A 10,530-nucleotide genomic window follows, 5' to 3' on the forward strand; every position below is an offset into this window, starting at 1 on the left:
ATCCCACTAAACCATTTGTGATTGAAGCCGACACATCAAACTTTGCCATAGGTGCAGCATTATTTCAACATGCAGGCCCCCACAATCTACTCTAACCCTATGTCTTCCACTCTGAGAAGCTAACCCTGGCAGAAAAATATATTCAGTATTTGGGACAAGGAGCTACTGCCTGTCAAGGTGGCTTCTGAAAAGTGGCATCACCTCTGAGAAGGAGCCCAATCCCAGTCCAAGTTCTGATAGACCATAAGAACCTGGAGTAACTACAGACTGCTAGATGCTTTAAACACCACATACACTGGTCCTTCTTCTCTCATTTGACTATGTTGTGACCTATTGCCCAGGGATGAGAAACAGGAAGGCAGATGTCCTATCTCACATAAATGAATCTCTCAAACCTGGCAAAGAAGCCTCTTCCCCCATGCTCAAGGTGTCCAACTTTGTCAACATGATTGACAGCAGTTTGACATCCTCCATCCACCCTCTGATGAATTGTTTGTAATCCAGATCAATCCACCAGACGCTGAATGATGTGGGTACCTGACTTGACACCGAGTTCTGACGGCAGAATGACCTCTTCTATTGGAAGGATTGTATTTATGTTTGAGAGGGATACCTTACGCTTCCAGTATTGAAACTACGCCACAATTTGCTGCCATGGACCATTTTGGCCAATACAAGGCTTGGAGTCTGGTCTGAAGGAATTTCTGGTTGTGAAGCCTACAAGCTTGTATCAAGAATTATATAAGGTCCTGCAACCTCTGTACCCAGATCAAGAACTCTGTTAAAACTCCTAGGTCTCCTCCAGTGTCTGCCCGTGCCTCTGCAGCCTTGGTTTACCATATCAGTGGATTTCATTGTAGAACTGCCATGTTTCCAGGGACACACAGTAATTCTGGTTGTTGTCAACCTCCTAACAAAGATGACACACTTCATCCCATGCTGTACTGTTCCTACCAGTGAGAGACAGCTCAGCTCTTCCTAAAAATGTCTCCTGTTACCCTGACAGGCATTGTATTGGACTGGGGTCCCCAGTTCATCTCCCGATTCTGGCAGGAATTCCTTTTACTCCTTGGCATCAATCCCCTCACTTCATCTGCCTATCACCCACAGACTAATAGGCAAATGGAGAGACTCAATCAAATCTTGGAGTGGTATCTTTGCTGCTTTTGAGCTGCCAGCAGGATGACTGGCCTCCCCTGCTTTGCTATGCTGAATTAATGTATAATAATGCAATCCACACCTTGACCAAATGTAGCTCTTTCTTTGAGACTGATGGCTTTCATCCCCACTGCCACCCAAACCTACCCGCGAGTTCCCTTGGCTCCAGCATCTGGTCTCTGACTCTGGGTCTGACCCTTGTCTCCGATTCCTAACTTCTGACTTCAGCTCTGCCCTTTGGCTGTGGCATTTGGCCTCTCACTCCAGCTCTGATCATGGGCTACCGACTCCTGCTCTAACCAGTGAGCATAATTACCCATGTCCCAGTCATTGATGCCAGGGTATGTGAGAGTGTCTTGGCTGGTTGCATCATGGCTTTATTGATGAGAAATGCCACCCTGTTATGGCCTACAGTCTGGAGGATGTCCAACAATGTGTGAGTGGGTCCTGAATTTTCTCAAAGAGAATTGAGCCTCTGCTCAATCCTCCTCAGGAAGTCTGTAAATTATTTGTATTATTTCGGTGGCAATGATGGGGCCAGAGAAGAGGATGAGAGTGCCGCAGGAGGACTGAGTGCGGTTGTCTGCTCAGATTGATTTTCCTCCTCATAACACTGCTGAGGTCCTGAGGCTCTTCTCAATGAGATGACCTCTGTCTGAACTCCCACTCAGATTGTTTGAAGTAATGATCCCAAGAAACTCAACTGAGCCAATGTTTGGGGTCATAAGGGTAAGGAAACTGTGTCCATGCAGAAGGGACCCATTGGTCCTGAACCTGTTAGTATGTTTTGCAGATTCCAAAGGTGCCCAGAAAACCACTGTCAAGGCTAATATTATGCCTTGGAACGTGCAGAGGGGCCACTGTCTCCAGCCTTGAGCTCACTGGAGCAGTAGGAATCCTCAGATTCCATTAGTGAAGCTGTTGGTACTGTATGTCTTCTAATACCTTGGAGGGTAGACGTGAGCAGCAAATGGTGCACTGACGGTGTGGGTGTCTCCCTACAGACTACTGGCTCTGAGAGGATCAGTGACTCTGGGTCAGAATACACAGACCTCTCATCAGGGATAGCATACTCAGGTGTAACAGATGGGAAGAGGGATGGGTTTCTTGGTGCACTGGAAGATGCTGACTTAGGTTGGACAGTGAGCATCAGTAGTGTCGAGTCTCTCTTTTGCTGTGGTATGATACCATTGGTGCAGTCACCAATCACTTCTTTGCTAGTTCAGGGGTTGGTCTTGCCTTTTCTGCAGTTTTGGGGTGCTTCTGGCCCATGGTACTGGAGATATGCATTCATGCTCCCCATGAGCTCCATATCCATACCAGGTGCAGAGTCTCACTAGATTTCAAGGTGTAGAGGAAGCACTCCTCTTCATATAGACTGTAGGAGGGGACTTCTACTTCTTATGAGGATGTTTGCCCTTACCTTCCTCCTGTCTTTGCCTGTTAGAGTTCTTAGGCCTGATATCTGATGGTTTGGAACTAGAGAGTATCAAGGCAAGTGGGGTTGGGGCACTACTAGGCACCTCTAGCTGATGTACATGGGGGAGCAAGGTCAGATGACCCAGGGCTGGGACAGACTGGGGCCTCATCAACCACTCCATCTGGTGTCTTTGGGGCCACAATTAATGAGATTGCCTGGTTTGGGGTGGAAAAGAATGACAGATATTGCACTTGGAGGGGATGTGTGACTCCCCAAGGCAATATAAGCAAGAGTTGTGTAAGTCACTCACCAGCAAGACCTAGGGGTAGGCCACACAGGATTTGAAGCTGGGAATCTTGGGTATACTAAGTACTCCATTCAGTTTAGAACATATTAGTAACCATTGGTTTTTGCTCGATTTCCCAACAGTTACTGCACTGTGGTATATGAAATAGGTCTAGGGATAACATGAGATAAATGACATCAGCATTAAATTGGGAAACCACCACAATTAGGGTTCATAAACCAAACCAAGAGCAAAGACCCACCCCAGCAAATTGGGCTGTGTCCTTTCCCTTCAGTTATTGAGTCCAGCAACCCAAAAATCACCCAAAGTCCCAAAAGTCCAACAACCCAAAAGTCTCTGAACCTGGTCAGTGCAGCCCCCAAGTTCAAAAATTTATCTGCAGAGTTTTACCTCCCAGCCTGGGTGGAAATGGGGGGGGGGGTTATTAAGGGGCACCTTATGTGGTCTGAGGCCAACTGCCCCACCTCTCCGTGGGGTTCTGTTGCAGCCTTCACCGTGAGCCACTCCACTCCGCCAGCCATCCTGCAAGCCGCTCCAGCGGTCCCGCAAACTGCTCTGCTCCGCCAGCCACTCAGCAATATATCTTCAGGGCCCCCCCACTACTTATCACAGCACTCAGTGATTTCAGCTTTTAGTAGGGGAGCCTCAGTGTTGCTGGACCATTGGCCCAAAGTGAATTCAGCTCAGCAGCCTGTAACTAAACTGCTAATGGAATCAAAATTAGCTCTGATATTCCACAGTGGACAGAGGAGGTGCAATTGGTGTTTCAGGCCCTCAAAAGAGGCCCACACCACCAGGTACAAATGCCTGTCCCCAACCTCTCTCCCTTCACTGGGTTTTGGAACCCATGTCCCTTGTCTAGCGAGTGCTACTTCGTTGATGGCCAGTCCCTCCGTCATAAAACAGTTCCACTGTCCTTGATTCACATAATCAGGGTAACAACACTTTATTCTTCCTGCCCCAATAACAGAGAAACTGGGGATCCCACAGCAGCCAAAGTGACTATTCGGGTTGTTGTGGGCTCATGCTAGGCGGGGCGAGTGTGCCTATGCAAACAAGATCAGCGCCTGAAGTTCTTTTCCACAACTTGCCACAATTCACCACCAGATGTCAGAGTAGAGCTCATCCTGACTCTGCTTACATCTAGATCCAAAGATTTTTTCATATTTTTTTACTGTTTTAAACTGTCTTTTCTCTAAGTTTTGAGCATCTTCCAAGTTGTCCTTTCATGTATAGATGAGAAGATTTATCAGAATATCGCCGCGAGAATGGAAAATGGCTCATCAAGAGTGGAAATTTGGAAGATTGCTTTGTAAAATAGGTTTTTTAAAGATATGAACCATGAGCCTTCGCCTATAGCTTGGGAGAGGAGAATCATGTCTAAGTAACTAATGTAAAATGTTTTGGGACAGCATTAATGATGATAATTCCCACCCCGTCACTGAATATGATTTCTCAGTTACCAGAATTGCTATATCTAGTTAATGATGTGCTCTAATAAAATGGCTGTAATCTTGTCATTGCTAGATAATTCACTTTTGTTATCATGTACAAAGAGGAAGGTCATACAAGCCTAATGGAAAAAAGATTATTTATATTTATGCATTTTAAGTGAAGGAGATTCCTAAAGGGCTTTCAAGAACCATAGTTGTAAATCCCACTTTCAGAGGAAGATAGTTACTAATGTCCTTTGATAAAGTGCACAAACTATTCCTGCTTCTTTCATAAAATGCATGTTCATACATGAAATACTCTAGCTACTGGTACACAGTTATGTTTTCAAATGGTTAACCCAATAGATTTCCATCAATCACATCACAGGCCTTGATAAAATTCTGAATAATCTATGCCTGAATTTGATAACAAATTAACCTGGAAATGGACACTATTCAGTTCTACTTATGTTCTTTTCAGTGGGAAAATGAATTTTAAGAAGAAAGACGGATCACAAAATGGGGTTAGAGCAAAGTTAATACCCTCACACCGAAAAGTCTACCTGTCTTTAATAACCAAATGTTATGGTGTATCTGTAGAGAATAAATCACACAGCTGTATGGCACTGGACAATAATCTTTCCTGACAGTGCAACAAATAAAGGAAGCTTTTTTATTTCTAACTTTCAAAACTAAGTATGATGTTACACTCCCAGAAATATCTTCCCAACTTCCAGAAGTAGGGAAATTGCAAGGTTTTTGTAAATTCAAAGTATTTTGTAATCTTGTCACAAGAGACAGCTTCTACTAATATACAGGTCACCTCTGACAGAAAGATTAGTTTGTATGAAGGGTGAGGAACATTTATAGAAACATATAAACAGTCTGTATTTAGCAAGGCTAGCATAGTGTGATCGGGATTTTCAAGAGCCTTAGAGCTTTTTTTGCCAAATCCCATTGAAATACAATGGTATTTTTCCTCCAGTGATATTATGAAGGTAAAGGTCAATGAAAAAGTAGCTTCCAAAAGATATCTGTTTGTGTTTATTGTGATGGCGCATATGATACTGGTTTGTTTCCCTTTTTTTAAACCATCCTCTTCTCATTGAAAAAGGAACTGCAGACATGAAAGTTAAAAGCATTGGTAATGTGCGGATTTTTTTTTCTGAAGGTAGAATTAAAAAAACTAATTACAAAACCTTAACTTTAAAAAAAAGAGAGTTTCAGGGCTACATTGAGAGCTAAACACTTCTCTTCCAATACAGCTAATGAGAAGAAATGTTCACAGTATAACCAACATAAGCAACAACCAGAGCATAAAACTATCTGTACAGTACAGACTCCTCCCCCATCCACTTCCTTGATGATTGCAATTGTCCACGTTTTATGTAAAACAAATATGGATACTAAATATAGCCTATTTAGGGGCTGTTCTACCACATAAATCCTAGGGTGTTTGAACACCTGAAAAGCCACTGCACAAACAGTATAGGGTGAGGTCTTAGTGAAGATCTTTTCCCCTTCCCCCTTCACCAAGGCTTCACATTTTAACAACTTCCCTATAACTGAAGAACGGTGAATAGGGCTCTTTCTTTAGCAAGATCAGTGCACTTCTAGATTAATCAGAATATTTTTGCAGAGAAACTTTCATTATTAATAATTATTTGTAATGCAGTAGTGTCTAGATCCTCAATCACATGCCAGGGCTCCCCTTTACTAGGTGCTGTGCAAACAAACTTAACAAAAAGACAAGATGTTTACAATCCAGCTGTAAAACAACAGATAGATACAACAGGCAGGGGCACCACAAGATAAAAAGGACATCTCCAGGCCCTTCCTCCCACCAGGGCTTAGTATAGGGTGACCAGATGTCCCTATTTTATAGGGACAGTCCCGATATTTAGGGATTTTTCTTCTATAGGCACCTATTACTCCCCACCCCCATCCCAATTTTTCACACTTGCTGTCTGGTCACCGTAGCTTAGTGTGCTGCCTCTTTTGTACAGACGAGATTCTGAATAATTCTACTCTATTTCTATTTAAAAATGAAAAAAAAATATTATACTAGGCTTGACCCTTTTAACATAATGAACTACAACCATCATCTTAGCCAGACATTCCTCTGTTAGCACTGGGACTGGTAACACAACTGAAATTGTACTGCTCTAGTTTTCAGAATTTCAATTCTGTTAACACTGTTCAACAGCATAACTTGTAATGTCTTGTGAAATGTGAAGCTGGTGGCAAAAAGGAAAGAAACTCAAAGTATATGCTGCTTAAATTCACTGTGTCACTTAACATGTCTGTCTAGTTCAACTGCCTATAGAATACCTGAGAAATGAAGATCAGGTTAAATAGATATGACATTCTTGATACATGAGCTTCTCTTACTGCATAACATTAAATATTTTATAACTGAAAGGCATTTTCTGTCTGAGAGGCAGAGAATTTTCCACATCATACTAGCACAGTGTATAGCACACATTAGGGGGAAGGGGAAGCAGGGAAGACTTGAGAGGAAATATCAGTTGGATAGTATAGCCACTCATAGCACTTTAAGTCCTCTGAATTCTTATCTATCCATGTACTTATATGGTCCTCATCACCAGATCTTCTATTTCTGATCTTAAAATCAAGAGGGAAGTAAGGAACACTTGGTGATAATTGAGGAGATATTTTCTTGCCTTCGTTAATCAAACTTCTAGTAATAGGGATATTGGCTGCTTGTCAGGACTCCAGCTATGGAGGCACAGGTAGATGCCAGGGTCCGGGTTAGAGGAGACTTGAGAACATGGCCTGAGTTCATTTTAGAGGGCCAAGGCTAGAAGCAGCAGTCAATACCAGTGCAGTGCTACAGGATCAGGTCAGTGAGATCGATAAGCCCTGCCAGGTCAGAGCCAAAGGAGCCAGCTAAAGTAGGGTTAGTGGAGCCATGGTAGGGCAAGGTGTCAGGAGTGGAGCAGGGGACCAGGAACCATGACCAGGAGTCAGGCCAGTTATCAGATGGGACTAAGAGTCTGCAGCAAGATCTATTTGGAGCAGCAAGCCGGGGACCTGCCTAGTTACATAGACAGCCTCAAGGTATTTCCCCTATGCCTTAAATAACATGCCTGGGCCAATCAGGGAACACATTAGGCTCTAACAGACATGACCTCCACTGGTGGGACATCCAGTGGTGCACAAACCCATAGGGTTCACTGCTATTTCCCAGTTTACCAGAACTGTTGGAAGGTGGCTGTCAGATGGTGTTGTGGACACGTCAGCCACGCAGGAACCAGCAGACCTGTGTGCCAGACTCATGGATCCCCTTACTAATGGTATAAGAGTCTTCTCTTGAAAAGTGGATGCAGCTGCATTGCATTTTTGAGGGCTAGAATGTGGAGTTACCATAGCTCTAAGTAAGGAGTAGCACATAGGGGAGCTACTCAAGGAGTAGATCAGATCTGGATATGGGGAACTATATCCTGGAATGCAGAAACTCTGAAAATGACTTTGGTCCTATGACAGATAACCAATGAACATTAGCTTCAAGTGTGATGCTACAGCTAAAACAGCTAATGTGATCCTTGGATGTACAAGCAGGGTAATAGCAAGTAGGGAGGATGTTGAAAAACTGGAAAAGGGTTCAAAAGAGTTCTACAAAAATGATTCAAGGTCTGGAAAACATGCCTTATGGTGAGAGACTTAAGAAATCTAATCTATTTAGTTCAACCAAGAAAAGGTTAGGAGGTGACTTGACCACAGCTTATAAATATTTACATAGTGAAGAGATTTCTGATAGTAAATGGATCTTTAATCTAACAGACAAAGGCATAATGAGATCCAGTAGTTGAAAACTAAAGCTAGACAAATTCATATGAGAAATAAATCACAGATTTTTAACCGTGAGGGTAATTAACCACTGGAATAACTTACTTAGGGATCAGAGTAGCAGCCGTGTTAGTCTGTATTCACAAAAAGAAAAGGAGTACTTGTGGCACCTTAGAGACTAACCAATTTATTTGAGCATAAGCTTTCATGAGCTACAGCTCACTTCATCGGATGGATCCTCCATCACGAGCATTCTTTAAATCAAGATTGGATATCTTTCTAAAAAGGTATGCCCTAGCTCCAATTGAAGTTATGAGTTTAAAGCAGGAATTACTAGGCAATGTTCTATGGGCTGTATAATGAAGTTGGTCAGACTAAGTGATCACAGTAACCCCTTCTAACCTTAAAAGTTATGAATCTATGATTCTATGAAATTATGACAGTCACAATTCAGCCACTACTTTCCCCTCCCTCCATGGGGTGCAAAAGTAATGGCAACCCTATCCTTGGTATAGTGTCCACTGCTGTGCTGGCTGGCACTGAGGGTGCATCCAAGGCTTCCTCTGTAGAGGAAGTGGGTTAGTGGCCTTTCAGCCTTCCCTGTTTCTGTGTATTCTCACGCTCTCTTGTTTTGTGCTGCTAGTTACCTTTCTCACTGCTCCTTGACTTGCTGTTCTATTGGAAGCTCACTCTCTGCTTCAAAATCTCTCTTTCTGGAATGCAGACCCCTCTTTATTTTCACTTCTTCTTACAAATTCCCATTTCTACTGTGTTTTCGTGGCGTAACAGCTCGCTTATGAATGCCAATGCCACTGCAGCCTGGAAAGGCAGTAGGTTAGTGGCTAAGAGCTGCACTACTATTTAATTTTCCAGTCATCAGCATTATGTTAAGATGCAATAAATACTGCAGTTTTCAAAATAAATAAATAAATAAAGCACATAGAGAACTAAGATCAATTTGGATAGCATATCAAAATAAGTCTTTTTGAAGAATCTGTTTGTGTGACTGTAGTGAACTTCCAAGTAAAGTAGTAAAGTACTTCCAGGAAAGTAACTACAATTTGTTAAACAATATGTTTTCATATTGAAAGCCATTCTAACTGAAGTCTGTAATAACCCTTTGTAAAATGATTGGGGCCTACCTTATATCACAATCCTCCTCCCAGGCCAGGCTTTGCTCTGGCTGTGTCAGCTCACTCCCTTGGTTAATTCTGTCTGCGCTCTCTCAGGGAATTCAGGGAAGCAGTTTCGAGCAGGGTTGGCTGTTTTATTTTAAGCCTTCTTAACAAACAAAAATAATAAATAATAAACATACAAACTCCTCCCCCAAGGTCTGTGCAAGCTGAGTAGTACCTTCCCCAAGTATGTCCCTTACACCACTGACTTCAGTAACCAAAATTTCCTGAATCTTACCTCAAAGCCTCAGCAATTAAAGATTGCACACAATGTGCTTTTTGTCTGTTTGGTTCCTGGAACAATTCCTCTCTGCAGTAGCTCCCACATCAGTCTATTGGGAGCATAGACCCTGGTCCCTCAGCTTTCTGGAAAGTGTTGCAGTCCCCACCTCCATTTCTGGCTGCCCTCTTTCATAAGGGTCAGTTAAAAAATTTCCAGCTCTTTCTCAGGAGCAGTGGGCGGGGCTAGTGAGCCAGCCAGCCTGCTGCAGCCCTCCAACCCCAAAGGAATGTTATCCCTTATATCCTCACACTCCTGCTTTGAGCATCACACATATCTTGACAAATTCAGTGTTCTCAGTGATTGATAGTGTATCAGTTAAGTGGGCACAGTAAATTTTGGAAACCAAAAGTACTTTTTTATTATTATTGTGACAGTAAATTTCACCTTGTAACACTTTAGAAAAACTCCCATACTGTTCAGAGCCACAAATACCTCTGTAGAGAAAAATCAAAACAAAACTCCAACAACTAAGGACTTTTTCCTCCACTCTGGGAGTTTTTATTTCTAATGCTGTGAGTGGCATATGTGGAACAATTATCATCAATTAGTTAAAGCCAAAGGGAAATAAAAAGCACTGTGCAGGGACTTAAAAAATCTACTGCAGTAGAAATAAAATCTATTAATCAACTTAGCATCTAAATACCATGTAAGCAAGAATTATAAAGTTCATCTTATTGACATAAATCTTTAAGATTCAAAACATACTGCCAAAAATGCCTTTACCATTTGATTAGCATTTGTTATGAGTATAGATAACTTGTTATGTAACGTACATACACTGAGCAATAATGTCAAGCAATAATGTCAGACAGCGTGAACAAATTACTCAGCCATTGAATGTATGGTCTACTAGGATTCTAAATGAGTTGCTAACATTTTGCTAGGGTCAATGAAAAAAAGTCAATATATAGAAACAACTTAATTAGTGGCATTGATGAAGATGT

At 42.3% G+C, this 10,530-nt stretch overlaps 1 long non-coding RNA gene across 1 annotated transcript in view; it reads right to left on the reverse strand.

Annotated features, from left to right (window-relative positions):
* Nucleotides 1–9,699, reverse strand: part of LOC122465323 — a 28,509-nt gene extending 18,810 nt beyond the window's left edge. The window contains exons 1-2 of the long non-coding RNA XR_006290072.1: nt 9,542–9,699; nt 9,271–9,409 (exon numbers count right to left, since the gene is read on the reverse strand). This is a non-coding gene — a long non-coding RNA (uncharacterized LOC122465323). The remainder of the gene's footprint in view (nt 1–9,270; nt 9,410–9,541) is intronic.
* Between the last annotated feature and the right edge of the window lie 831 nt (nt 9,700–10,530).

The sequence above is a fragment of the Chelonia mydas genome, chromosome 3 (assembly GCF_015237465.2).
Source record: "Chelonia mydas isolate rCheMyd1 chromosome 3, rCheMyd1.pri.v2, whole genome shotgun sequence".
NCBI classification, from domain to species: domain Eukaryota; kingdom Metazoa; phylum Chordata; order Testudines; family Cheloniidae; genus Chelonia; species Chelonia mydas.